The sequence below is a fragment of the Trachemys scripta genome, chromosome 3, assembly GCF_013100865.1.
Source record: "Trachemys scripta elegans isolate TJP31775 chromosome 3, CAS_Tse_1.0, whole genome shotgun sequence".
Classification (NCBI taxonomy): domain Eukaryota; kingdom Metazoa; phylum Chordata; order Testudines; family Emydidae; genus Trachemys; species Trachemys scripta.
The window spans coordinates 31,998,332-32,011,201 of record NC_048300.1 but is presented as its reverse complement, the minus strand read 5'-3'; the positions used below and the strand labels follow the sequence as shown (position 1 = coordinate 32,011,201).

The window sequence follows — 12,870 nt, the reverse complement described above, 5'->3', positions numbered from 1 at the left end:
ACAGAGACCAAGAGCAAGCAAACACACACACACACACCCTAAACGCCCAATTGCCATCTGCACCTCCACGACACACTGATCGGAGTCACAAACAACCAACATAAAAGGCATGAGAATGATAGGGCCGTGATTGTTTTTTTCCCCGGGACAAACGCAATCTCGATTTCCTGTTGGGTGGGGTTTTGACAGTGCATAAGGGAATCATGCAAAATGTAGCCGGAAAGACCCGAATAAAGGTTGTCAGATCACTGCATTGTGCTGCATCATTTCTCCTCAGGCATAAAGGAAAGGGAAAACCATAACAATAAATAACGCAGGCATGATTTACACACACATAGTTCCCAAATATAAATACTGCAACAGAGCAAACGCCTCCCTATCATTTCTCACAGATAAATTCAAATCTGATTAGGTTTCATTGTCTGGAAAGGCACTTTTACCGCAATCTAACCAATACGTAAGGAAGATGCCAATTATACCAACAGAGGGAACCTGGAAGATCCACATCTAACCCTAAAAGACAAACCTGTTGAAGTACTGGGGGGAGGGAAGGAGCGAGGGGAAATTGACCGGTCTCCTCCAGAGAAGACAGAAGGGCGGCGGGGGAGAGGCAGCAGCAGCCCAGCTAGTTCCCGACCACGCCTGTTTGCATCCCCAGTACCGTTACAGGCAGCCACCTATGTCAGGCTCCCACGGTCGGGGATTTGGGGTGGGGTGGGGGTTTTAAGCCACCTGCTGTCATCCGCTCCCCCCGTCGTTGCCCAGTTTGCTGCTGGACCATTCACCCCCTTGTCCACGCACAAACCAGACAGCGTGAGTGCCCGAGGAGGAGGCACAATAATCCTACTGCAATATAATGATGGAGCCTGTTATGGTGCTGGGTGCGCGCAGCCCGCACCCACACCGACCATCTCTAGCCGGGCTGGCAAGCCCACGGCCTCGTCCCCCCGCCCCGGTAGGGGAAAAGCCTTTCACTCCCCTCTCTCTGCAGAGGGAGACTCAGCTGGGTGCACCAGAGGCCGTCGCCTCCTTTCTCTGCAGTCCCCCACCCCCCAGGGTTGTGAGTTCAATCCTTGAGGGGCCACTTGGGGATCTGGGGCAAAATCAGTACTTGGTCCTGCTAGTGAAGGCACGGGGCTGGACTCGATGACCTTTCAAGGTCCCTTCCAGTTCTAGGAGATGGGATATCACCATCAGATGCACACACTTCCCCTTCCCAGCCTTACTGTCCCCTCCTTGTGCTCTTCCCGATGGGGGGGTGACATTCCCCCGACCTCCGGCCTTTGCCATGCCTCCCTGCTGCCTGTGGGGAGGGGGCAGGACTCTTACTGGGGGCCGGGGGAGTCGATCATGGCTGTGCCATGTTGTCCGCACGCACCGAGAGCCCCTACCTCTCCTGGCTGGGGAGCCGCTCCCGTCCCGGGAAGCTCAGGGCTCCGCTCCGCAGCGGTGAGCGGGGGGGAGATGCAGCAGCGGTGGCCGGAGCTGGCAGCTCCGGGCAGTGGCTGGAGCGAAAGGGAGTGACTGGAGGAATCCGCAGCCTGCCCCCTCCGCCTGCACAGCGACAGCTGCGCTGAGCCGGGAGCCAGGGGGCGGGGAGAGCGCGCGCACACCACCGCCCCGCGCTCGCTCAGGCGGGCAGGGGGTGGGAACGCAAGCGCCCGCCTCTCTCGCTGCCCCTCCCCAGCAAATCCAGCGCCCTGCACTGGGCCAAGCGGAACCGCAAGCCCCGCTGCTGCAGCGCTGGCTGCGTGACACGCACCGCACCCGAGTGTCCGGGCCTCCCTCTCCTTCCTTGTGAGCCGCGAGGTGATGCAAGCAGAACAGGGCACACGAACATATCTCACAACCTGCCTGACATGGAGGCAGAGCGAGAAGGCGTGGGGCTGCTGCTCCGAGGCACAGGTTGTGCATTGGCCTCCCTCGCAATGGCTGAGGTCACCGGGAATTTAAAGGTAATTTAATTAGCGCCATTGCAACAGGGGACACTGATTTTCAGTGACAATTTCAGAGTGTTAGTCTGTATCAGCAAAAACAAGGAGGAGTCCTTGTGGCCCAAATAAATGTGTTAGCCTCTAAGGTGCCACAAGGATGCTTTTTTTTTTTCTTCAGTGAGATGCTTTGGCATGTAGGGCTTACACTCTGTGGACTCAGGCAAGGAAAGTTGCAATTTCGCAAACCTCACTGCTGGGTGGTAGGTATGCATCTTACCCAGGTTTGTGATGGTGGTGGTGAATTTCCTTACCTGCAGCCAGAGCATCAGCCTGTGGTATTTGTTTTTGTATTGGGCAAGTGGTTAGCGGAGGGACTGGGAGCACAGCGACTTTGTGCAAGCACTTGTATCTCGGGAGATGTGTGTTCAGATCTCACCAATTCTGCCACAATTGGAAGGAGTTTAATTGTCTGAACCAAACAGAAATTACATTATCTTAAACCACTAAGCCTCCTGGCATGGGACAAGCTGGCCATCATTTTCCTTGAAAGGTGTGTGAGGGGACATGCAACCCCCATGCTGGGCAACACAGGGTTAACAAGCCACTGGGGGCTTAGCTGGCCCTGCCCCATCACTCCTGTAAGAGAGGTCAGAAATGGAGGGAGGAGCATAAAAGGGTTCTGGGCTCAGGCAGACATGAGAGGAGAGCTGAATTCAGTCCTCAGTGCTTGGAGAGGGGGTTAGCTGAAGGCAGGAGCACCTGGGAGGACCACTGCCCAATGGCCTCTTCCGGAAAGAAGGGAAGACCTGAGACTGACTCTCCCAGGGTGGGGACTAAACCCTCCTATTTACTTGTGAACTCAGCTTAGGACTGCAGCCTGCTGAACACCCGCTGAAGGAAGAGAGCTTCTTTTACCCAGTTTGGGGATGATTCACTTGTATTAATTACTCTTTTGTTCTGTTCATTTCCAACCCCAGAAGAGTGGACTATCCAGGCCCAGCTGGAGGGCTGAGCCTCTTAGGAGTGGAAGTGGAGTGGGAAAAATACCTGGCTATCCCCGCAGAGCAGGGGGAGCGCTGGGCCCTGCCCCACAGACAATGTGGGGAAGGAACTCTGGTGAGACAGGAATATTTTAAAACAACAACTAGAGTACTATATCAGAACTAAGTATTTTTATTTACAGCACAGTAGCATGTCAGGGGTGAGAGCCTTGTAGGGTTGCCAAGCATCTGGTTTTTGACCAGAACGCTCAGTCAAAAAGGGACCCTGGTGGCTCTGGTTAGTGCTGTTGACTGAGCCGCTAAAAGTCTGGTTGGCCACAGCAGCTGGCTCCACACAGCTCCTGGAAGAGGCCAACGTGTCCCTCCTGTGATGTTGCACTCTGTATGATTTTATAAATATATGCTAATGAGCGAATATAATGTAACTTTGCATTAAGCATATTCCAATGTCTCTTGTAAGGCATCATTACAAAGTTTATTATCTACTGAGTGTGGTCATCCTATTTGTATAAATGTATCACTCTTGTATCTGAAACTAGAAATATGAAATATAACTCTGAGGGCCTATTGTAATTATGCAAAGTGTGGGCCATTAAAGGTGGTTTGGAATCTTGATGGCGCCCATCAACCAAGACAATTGACTGTGGATGGCTCTGTTTGCAAGCAAGCCTTCCTGTGAGTCAGGCTGGGAGGAATGAAGGCTTTGGGTCTTACAGTGACATGTCATGTCACCTGAACTGGAATCCATCTTTAATGTGATGTCTTTCCATTGAGAAGGAGGGAGTGGGAACCCAGAGAGGGACAAAGGATTCCCGCCTTATGCAAAAGATATATAAATGGGTGGAATGGAACAACGGGGAGAGCCATCATGAGGAATCCCCTAGCTACCACCTGAGCTGGAACAAGAGCTGTACCAGGGGAAAGAATTGTGCCCAGGCCTGGAAGATATCCAGTCTCTAAGGGTGAGATTATCTGTATTCAGCTTGATTAGACATAAATTTGCATGTTTTATTTTATTTTGCTTGGTGACTTACTTTGTTCTGTCTGTTACTACTTGAAACCACTTAAATCCTACTTTCTGTATTTAATAAAATTACTTTTTACTTATTAATTAATCTGGAGTATGTATTAATACCTGGGTGGGTAAACAGCCGTGCATCTCTCTATCAGTGTTATAGAGGGTGAACAATTTATGAGTTTACCCTATATAAGCTTTATATAGGATAAAATGGATTTATTTGGGTTTAGACCCCATTGGGAGTTGGGCATCTGAGTATCAAAGACAAGAACACTTCTGTTAGCTGCTTTCAGGTAAGCCTACAGCTGTTAGGGGATGTGATTCACACCTGGGTCTGGGTTTGCAGCACTGCCCTGCCTGGTTTGAGCCAGACTTGCTAGTCTGAAGTCCTAAGCTGACAAGGCAGGGAAGCAGGGGCAGAAGTAGTCTTGACACATCAGGTGGCAGCTCCCATCACACCTCCACCTCCTAGGTGCAAGTGGAGTCAGGAGGGCTCTGTGCGCTGCCCCTGCCTGCAGCCTAAGCACCACCCTAAGCGCCACCCCTGCAGCTTCCATTGGCTGGGAACCACAGCCAATGGGACCTGCAGCGGTGGCACCTGCAGACCGGGAAAGTGTGCAGGGCCCCTTGGCTGCCTCTCCACCTAGGAGCCAGAGGGATATGCCAGCCACTTCTGGGAGGTGCCTGAGGTAAGTGCCGCCCAGAGCCCGCACCCCGACCCGTACCCAAATCCCTGCCCCAGCAAGCTGAAAATGAGCGACAGAGGGAGGGGGGATGGTGTGAGCAGGGGTGGGGCCTTGGAGAAGGGGCGGGGTAGGGTCAGGGACTCAGAGAAGGCATGGGGCAGGGGTGTTTGGTTTTCTGCAATCAGAAAGTTGGCAACCCAAGAGCCTTGTTATGATATGAAGTGTACAAACACGTAGTGAGATCATCCCTGTCCCAGAGATTTGACAAGCCGACTGTGCGACAAGACACAACAGATGTATAAAATAGGCAAAGGGGAAGATGAGGTAACAATAAAATGATCCTATTGTGCATAAAAAGCAGTAATCTTAGCTCACAACCTGCTGACCATTATGAAAAAGAATAGGTCACATGGAACAAAGAGCATTTTAGAAGTTTACATATATAGTGAAAGGAAATAAAGTGAAATAAACTGTACAGTTTAAGAATTAAGTTTTGCCACCTTTCTGCATGCCAAATAGAACCTCATCCCCCACCTAGTCCCACTGAAATCAGATGGAATACCTGCCGAGTAAAATGCTAGTCAAGCTGAGTAAGGTTGACAGAATCTGACTCAGTGTAAAAAGTTGAACAGAAGAGAGAGCTTCCCAATCCATATTTCCTTCAATATAAGGACTAAATTTTAGGGCTGTCTATTAATCAGTTAACTCACACGATTAACTAAAAAAAAATTAATCGAGATTACAAAAATTGGGATTACTCACAATTTTAATTGCACTGTTAAAAATAGACTACCAATTTAAATTTATTAAATATTTTGGATGTTTTTCTACATTTTCATGTATATTGTATTCTGTGTTTCAGAGTAGCAGCCATGTTAGTTTGTATTCACAAAAAGAACAGGAGTACTTGTGACACCATAGAGACTAAGAAATTTATTTGAGCATAAGCTTTTGTGGGCTACAGCCCACTTCTTCAGATGCATAGAATGGAACATATAGTAAGGAGATATATATACATACAGAACATGAAAAGGTGGAAGTAGCCATATCAATTGTGTTGTAATATACACTGTGATTTCAATTATTTTTATTACAAATATTTGCACTGTAAAAATGATAAACAAAAAATAGTATTTTTCAGTTCACCTCATACAAATACTGTAGTGCAATCTCTTTATCGTGAAAGTGGAACTTATAAAAGGTACATTTTGTATTGTTACATAACTGCACTCAAAACCAGAACAATGTAAAACTTCAGGGCTTACAAGTCCACTCAGTCCTACTTCTTGTTCAGCCAGTCGCTAAGACAAACAAGTTTGTTTACATTTACAGGAGATAATGCTCTCTTCTTGTTTACAGTGTCACCAGAAAGTGAGAACAAGTATTTGCATGGCACTTTTGTAGCTGGCATTGCAAAGTATTTATTTACATGCCAGATATGCTAAACATTTGTATGCCCCTTCATGCTTCAGCCACCATTCCAGAGAACATGCTTCCATGCTGATGACGTTCATTTAAAAAAAAATAATTCATTAATTACATTTGTGACTGAACTCCCTGGGGGAGAATTATATGCCTCCTCCTCTGTTTTACCCGTATTCTGCCATATATTTCATGTTATAGCAGTCTCAGATGATGACCCAGCACATGTTGTTCATTTTAAGAACACTTTCACTGCAGATTTCACAAAATGCAAAGAAGGTACCAATGTGAGATTTCTAAAGATAACTACAGCACTCAACCCAAGGTTTAAGAATCTGAAGTGCCTTCCAAAATCTGAGAGGGATGAGGTGCTTTCAGAAGTCTTAAAAGAGCAACTCTCCGATGCGGAAACTACAGAACCCGAACCACCAAAAAAGAAAATCAACCTTCTGCTGGTGGCATCTGACTCAGATAATGAAAATGAACATGCGTCGATCTACACTGCTTTGGATTACTATCAAGAAGAACCCGTCATCAGCATGGACGCATGTCCTCTGGAACGATAGTTGAAGCATGGAGGGATATATGAATCTTTAGCGCATCTGGCACTTAAATATCTTGCAACCCCGACTACAACAGTGCCATGAGAATGCCCGTTCTGATTTTCAGGTGACATTGTAAACAAGAAGTGGGCAGTATTATCTCCTGCTAATGTAAACAAAAACTTTTTTGTCTGAGCGATTGGCAGAACAAGAAAGAGTACTGAGTGGACTTGCGGGCTCTAAAAGTTTGCCTTGTTTTATTTTTGAGTGCAGTTTTTTTGTACATAATTCTACATTTGTAAGTTCAACTTCCATGATAAAGAGTTTGCACTACAGTACTTGTATTAGGTGAATTGAAAAATACTATTTCTTCTGTTTTTTTTTTTTACAGTGCAAATACTTGTAATCAAAAATATAAAGTGATCACTGTACACTTTGTATTCTGTATTGTAATTGAAATTAGTATATTTGCATAGGTAGAAAACATCCAAAAATATTTAAATAAATGATATTCTGTTATTGTTTAATAGTGCAAATAATCACACAATTAATCAAGATTAATTTTTTAAATTGCGTGATTAATCGAGATTAATTTTTTTTAACCGCTTAACAGCCCTACTAAATTTTACAATGTTTGACAAAGCAAAATTCCCCGTCAGCTTAATGGGAGTTTTGCACCATTAAGATCTGAAGAATCTGACCCTAAATAATGATGTTATTATAACATGATAACCACATGTTCAAGTACTTGTTGCATACATCCCCTTTTAGTCTGTTGATTTGTTTTACATGGTTAAAGCTTCCCAAATTTTGGTCCAGACTCTGAAGCATTGCTTTTACCGCAGTCATCAGGAATAATAATTCAAAGAACTAATGACCAAAAAGATATAATAAAGTATTTTGCCCACTAGCTGTGTTAACATGGGAGATTTCTCAAGATTAGTTTATAATTCAATTGCATTGCCTTTCTACAACAAGCCAAAATCTTCTAACTTTTGGGCCGTTCCAGCATCTATGTATCAGATTACCAGCCTGACCACAGTTCCTCCACCACACAGGCTCAGATCCTCAAACTTCCATTGATTTAAATTAATGTTAGAAGCTTAAATACCTTTGAGGATCAGGGACACAGTCCATTAGGTCAGTGGTTCCCAACTAGGGGTCCGAGGGCCCCTGGGGGCCATGAGCAGGTTTCAGGGGGGGGCCACCAAGCAGGGCCAGCATTAGACGTATTGGGGCCCAGGGCAGAAAGCTGAAGCCCCATCGCATGGGATTAAAGCCCGGCCCCTGAGCCACGCCACCTGGGCTGAAGCTGAAGCTTGAGCAATGTAGCTTTGCGGTGGCTCCTGTGGCATGAGGCCCCAAGCAATTGCCCTGCTTGCTATCCTCTAATGCCAGCCCTGGCTTTTATATGCAGAAGACCCATTATTGTGACACAGGTGAGCCATGGAGTTTTATAGCATGTTGCGGGGGGGGGGGGAAAGGGGGAGGTTAGAAAAATATTGAGAACCCCTGCATTAGGTTAATGGCCATTTTATATACAATGTATGGGTTATAATGCTAAACATCATATACAATCCGGGGGCAAGAGCCTGTGAGTTTCACTTTTAGTGTATTTATACAAGTTACTGGGTTTATTAATATCCCTTTGCCAGGCATCAGTGTGAACTCAGTTAGTTGGATTTTGTTCAGTAATTCATAAAGCATAGATTTTAGCCAGGAAGTTGTTAGTATTATTTGTGTGATAAAACATCACAAGCCGAATAGAGGGATGTAATAATGTTTGTTACTGTTTAAAGGATAAGAGATTAAAATGTTAATAACCAGCTATTGGGAGCTCCCAAGCCGGTAGGCAGTGCAAAAAAAAAAGAATGTGTAATCTATGAAAGAGAGTGGGCAAGAGCATCCAGCACATTTCAAGATTCTGTTTCTCTCAACTCACATAGCTCAACTATGGGTGGAGCAAATATTCAATCTGCATGCGCTAGGTGAGAAAGTGGTGGAGAATGATGAGAAGGTGGTGCATGTCTTTGTGGATTTTGTAAAGGCATCTGACAGCATATGGCACAAATCTATCTAGGCAATCTTATGGCTGGTCAGAGCAAGTGAAAATGTAATAAGGCTGAGACAAAATCCTCTACAGAAGCATGACAGCTTCAGTGTTTGTGAGCAGAATAATTGGTTTGATCTGAGGATCGGAGTCAGACAGAGATGCATGCTCTCACTGACTCTTCAACTGCTATCTTGAAGGAATGTTAAGAGCAGCCACTAATGGAATCCTACAGGAGTGTGTTCCCATTGGTGAATGAAAAATTAGTCATCTGTACTTTTGATATTGACCTGATTGGACTGTTGCAAGAAGAGGTACAGAAATTGCGACAAAGAGTAGCAATGGAAGCAGAGAAATTAGATCTAAAGATATCACACAAAAACACAAATTTACAATGGTGACATCTAAGTCTGTTGAAATGGCAAAGGTATACCAACCCAAATCTGAAGAGGCACTGAAGTGTATTGAGCACTTCAAATATGTGGGTAGCAGGACTACAAGTGACACTAAAGATCACTTAGAGATCTGATGTAGAATTAGACTCATGACTGCTATTCCAGCAAGTCAGCCAAATTTGCAGAAGCAAAAGTATTACTGTGAAGTGTAAAATGAAATTGATGCACTCTCTTGTCTTCAGCATTTTGCTATAGGCAAGCAAGACATGGACACTAAGGAAACAGGACATAAAAGAGGCTTTCTGATTTCACTTGGCTGAAGGACTGAGCCACTGAAGATCTGCCTAATGAGGCTGACAACGTAAAGGGGGTGTCAGGAGAAAAAAAAGACTGCAGCACCAGACCCACCCAACAGGAGGCACTCACAAAGAGGTGAATGTCTTATGTCTAGGGCCCTACCAAATCGAAATGCTACAGGCACTTGCTGAGCATTAGCTATACCTTGCACATGACTAACAAATAGGTAATCACCTGAATTTACAGCATAACTGGAGTGATATCCAATATCACCAAAAGAAAGAAAACAAAGTTTGTGGGATATGTGGGCTGGATGAGCAGAGGAAGGTTGCTGAAGCTAGTTTTGTAGGGACTGGGGCCAGGGGCCAGCAGCAGGGTGTTCCCACAACAAGTGTGGTTTGATAATGTGGCTGACTGGATGGGATGTGGCATGGCACACAACTCAAAGCTGTGCAAAGATTGCAAGGCATTGAGGAAGATTGCTGGCCAATGAATCCCATGTGTTGTGGTTACTGTTCATGGTGCTGTGACCTTATGGTACTTTGCACTAAGAGAATAACAGTCAAAAATGACCAGTGATCGTCTTAATTTGACCAAGTGTGCCTGATGACTGTTGGGAAAGTTGTTGACTGGGTTTTCAGTATGCCCATGGGTAGTCAGTCTGTGTCACCATTGCAAATGAGTGGCTCGTATTTCCCACAAGATTCCTTTCTCTACCACAGACTCTAGTTTTGTATGTAGACTCATCACCCCAGATTTTAAAGTCAGAAAGATAGAAATCAGATCTGTGATCCATCTGGGCTGGTACCCTGTCTCCAACAGTGGCTTGAACCCAGTGCTTCAGAGTAAAATCCCTTCTAGACAATTATGGAATAGTCTGCCCAAAGGAGAAATTTCTTCCTAAACCTCATCAGTTAGTGGTTGACTTATGCCTTCAAGCATAAGGGTTTATATCTCCCAAATATTTTATCCAGTCTAATGTAGTTGCAGATGTTCTTATAATATATATGTCTAATCTTTTTTTGAAACCTATTAAGCTTATGTCTGCTATAGTATCTTGTGGCAATGAGTTCCCCACTCATTGTTTACAATTTGTTTTTTAAATGTTTGAATTAAATTACACCCAGAAGTGAATAAGAACCAATGCAGTCTTTGGTGTAACAATCTGCCTAAAGCAAGGCCATTAAGCTGGCACACCACTGCATTCAGCATCACCTAATAAGTGTTGTTCCAGCATAGCTCCATGTAGAGTACATATCAGTAATTTAATCTCGTTGGCCTGAATGACACAGGCAAGGTCCATATAAAAGAGAAATAGTTACAGTCTTTGAGCAAGAATCAAATGAAAAAGGACACTTCTAGCCACTGTTGCCACCTGGGGCTGTAGGATCAATCAGGGATCCAGGAATACCCCTACAATATGAGTCTCCCTCTATGTACTTACACAGCCCCCACACCATAGCATTTGATAATCCAGTGTAAATTAATTATTATTCCATCCAGTACTCCATCAAGTAGGGGAGCATTTTAGGCACAGAGGGTGCTATTCAATAAACTCAGACAGGGGAAGCCATGCCTATAGTGCCTTTGTGCCACTCTTGCCCCCTCTTGGGCTGCTTTGGGGTCTGGAGCATCCCCCAGCATAATTTAGTGTGATTGCAGTCCGGGTAGGCATATCTGCACTAGCTTTACCCGAGCTAGCATGGCTACAGATAGCACTGAAAATACAGCAGCACGGGTTTCAGCAACATGAGTAGATAGCCAATGTAGACATAAGCAGGGCTGTCTCAGGGTATGTCCCTGCCTGTCCAAGAGCCCATCCTGGGATCGTGCCTCAGTTTCTCTTTCACCCAGGCCTATTCTTACTCTAAAGGCACTTCCTCCCTGGAGAACTCCCCTGCCCCCAGACTGCTCAGATATTTTTCTTAGAGGGATCAGGCACTCCACTACTAACTGGCCAATAAACAACCACCTGGACGCAGTGTTCCCTCTAATTTTTTACATCCATGTGCAGAATCAACTTCATATTGGTGCACATACCAAAATTCATGTGGTGGGGTGGGGCCGAGGGATTCGGGGTGTGAGAGGGGGCTCAGGGCTGGGGCAGAGGGTTGGGGTACGAGGGGATGTGGGCTCTGGGGTGGGGCCAGGGATGAGGGATTTGGGGTACAGGCTGCCCTGGGGGTGCAGTGGGAGAGAGGACTCCCCCCAGCCCTCTCTCGCTGCAGCAGCTTGGGGCCGGGGGAGAGGCGCCTCTCCCCGGCTGTGGCAGCTCTGGCTGGGATGGACCGGGTGGAGGGAGAGGCTCCTCTCCTCTGGCCGTGGCAAGTCCAGGGCAGGTCCGTGCTGGGGCCGGCAGGGAGGAGCGCCTCTCCCCGCCGCGGCAGGTCTGTGCTGGGGGACAGGCATCTCTCCCCGCCGCATCCCTGAGCCCCTGCACGGGGCTTAATAGACAGCTGCATGGCCGCGTAGCTTAGAGGGAACTTAGACCTGGAGTACCCAGTTGCTCCAAGGTGAAGTTCAGATGGTTGTCATGAGTAACCAGGCCCTTCTTCCCATCAAAGAGCCATTTGTCCCATGGCACTGCCCCAGTCTAAGTTACAGTAGCCTCATAGCCTTCCAGGCTGCAGGTCCAGTTCTCACTCCTGTCACACCCCCTACACTAGGGTTTGCCAGAGGGTTCCTGGGAGGCAGCCTTACAGCGGTCTTCCACAGTTCCTGACCAACAGAAATCCTCCCTTGGTGGATACTGGGCTTTTCAGGCCCCTTGATACCACTCTGGCTCTTTTACATGGTACAAAGAATATGGAGCAGGGATGAGGATCTCACCCAGATAAATCATCCAAAGTCACATGGGTACTGATTGGCAGAAAGGGAATTTAATCCAAACTGCTGAGTTCCAGTGCAGTGCTTAGCTACAAGGCCACCCTTCCTTTGTTAACCAGAAAAGCGCAATCCTATCCACACCTTTCAGGGTCAACTCACCAAAACCTTGCAGTCAGTGATATCAAAGGCTGCTGGCAAATGTAAAAATCAACAAAAACATCGGTCTGTGTTTATCTCCTAGCAATAGACAACCACACAAACTAACACTGTCTCCATATTATCGCCAAGCCAGAAACCCAAAGATTCCAGATCATGCCGGAGCTGCCTTGCTACCATTGTCTATTATCTTGTCTGAAATGGATGGATTAGAGGCAAAGTGACAGACAATATCAGGAGGGCATTTCTTGATCACAGACGGTGACATTACCCTGGGTACAATCTGGATTGATTGACAGCTGTGTCCTCTCAGTTCTCCAACTTGGGGTGCCTTTTACACTGCTTTGCTGTGAGAACTACCATGGCTGGCCTGCTCACACTCCGTCTAGCATGTAAATTACTCCCAGTTGAGTTATAGGAGTGTTCAAGGTTAGCCACTCCTGAATTATATTGCAGAGTAACACCAGCAGATTCATAGTCCCAGACTTGTCTCCAGAAATGGGCATCTTGCACTGCCCAGCACCCTCCTGGACAACACAAGCT

General features: G+C 46.3%; 1 protein-coding gene and 1 long non-coding RNA gene across 2 annotated transcripts in view; one reads left to right on the top strand and one right to left on the bottom strand.

Annotated features, from left to right (window-relative positions):
• The window catches only part of SPTBN1 (spectrin beta, non-erythrocytic 1), a 196,511-nt gene extending 194,987 nt beyond the window's left edge, over positions 1-1,524 (bottom strand). The window contains exon 1 of the mRNA XM_034764396.1: positions 1,392-1,524. The gene's annotated coding sequence lies outside the window, so the exon portion shown is untranslated. The remainder of the gene's footprint in view (positions 1-1,391) is intronic.
• Positions 1,525-1,642: 118 nt separating this feature from the next.
• The window catches only part of LOC117874354, a 37,638-nt gene continuing 26,410 nt past the window's right edge, over positions 1,643-12,870 (top strand). The window contains exons 1-2 of the long non-coding RNA XR_004644958.1: positions 1,643-1,955; positions 9,291-9,480. This is a non-coding gene — a long non-coding RNA (uncharacterized LOC117874354). The remainder of the gene's footprint in view (positions 1,956-9,290; positions 9,481-12,870) is intronic.